This window comes from Penaeus monodon, chromosome 19 (genome assembly GCF_015228065.2).
Source record: "Penaeus monodon isolate SGIC_2016 chromosome 19, NSTDA_Pmon_1, whole genome shotgun sequence".
NCBI lineage: Eukaryota > Metazoa > Arthropoda > Malacostraca > Decapoda > Penaeidae > Penaeus > Penaeus monodon.
In genome coordinates, this window is record NC_051404.1 from 5719626 (window position 1) to 5720589 (window position 964).

The 964-nt window shown below is 51.2% G+C and overlaps 1 protein-coding gene across 1 annotated transcript in view; it reads right to left on the reverse strand.

Annotated features, from left to right (window-relative positions):
- Positions 1 to 964, reverse strand: part of LOC119585016 (dual oxidase-like) — a gene marked incomplete in the record, with an annotated part of 144657 nt that overhangs the window by 143057 nt on the left and 636 nt on the right.

Here is a 964-nt window from a genome sequence, read left to right on the forward strand (position 1 = left end):
GATTGATGTTAGTCTCTACTCACCACGAGACGTCTCACCTCGAAAACCCCGTGGTTCCTACACACTCTGGGGTATCTAACATCAAAGGGGTCTTTCCCACCCACGCACACTGGCACCATCTCAACCCGCACAGTCCCACCCTCTCCCAATGGGCAACCTACGGCCAGCGTGTTGGCCCGGTTTGGTTTCCCAAAAAGAGAACCCGACAGGAGACGCCTACAGGAGACGCCTACAGGAGACACCCACAGGAGACACCCACAGGAGACGCCTACAGGAGACCCTGACAGGAGACACCGACAGGAGAACCCAACAAGAGAACCCAACAGGAGACATCAACAGGGGACATCAACAGGGGACATCAACAGGAGACCCCGACAGAGACACAAATAGGAAACCCCGATAGGAGACACCGATAGGTGACCCCGACAGGAAACCCCGACAGAAGACACCTAGCGGAAACATCGACGGAGACCCCGACAGAGACACAAATAGGAAACCCCGATAGGAGACCCCGACAGGAGACACCTACAGGAGACACCGACAGAGACCCCGGCAGGAGACCCTGCACCCAGCTACAACGTCCTTGCCATCGTCATTCGGTAATTTCTCGTACCCACAGCAATTTTCTTCTCAGGGACTGACAGCTCTGGCTTTCAAGTCCGACTTTGTGTTTCCCTTTCCTACTCCTACTCTTCCTCCTCTCGTGCTTATCTTGTTCATCCGTTTCGCATGCAAATTCACCTAATTAATCATGATGATACTTATTTCCCATCTTGGCCCATGTCTAAGCTTCGATCTTTATTACCACAGAGCATTTCCGTGACCCTGAATTTCCCTTTCTTATAAGCATCATTGTCTCTTCTATATGCAACTGAGACTTACAAAACGGTTCTTTAATCTTCCCAGATTGTTTAGCTTCGTGTGTCCGAACGCACGCGTGTTAAGAGGGACCATAATAGAAGGT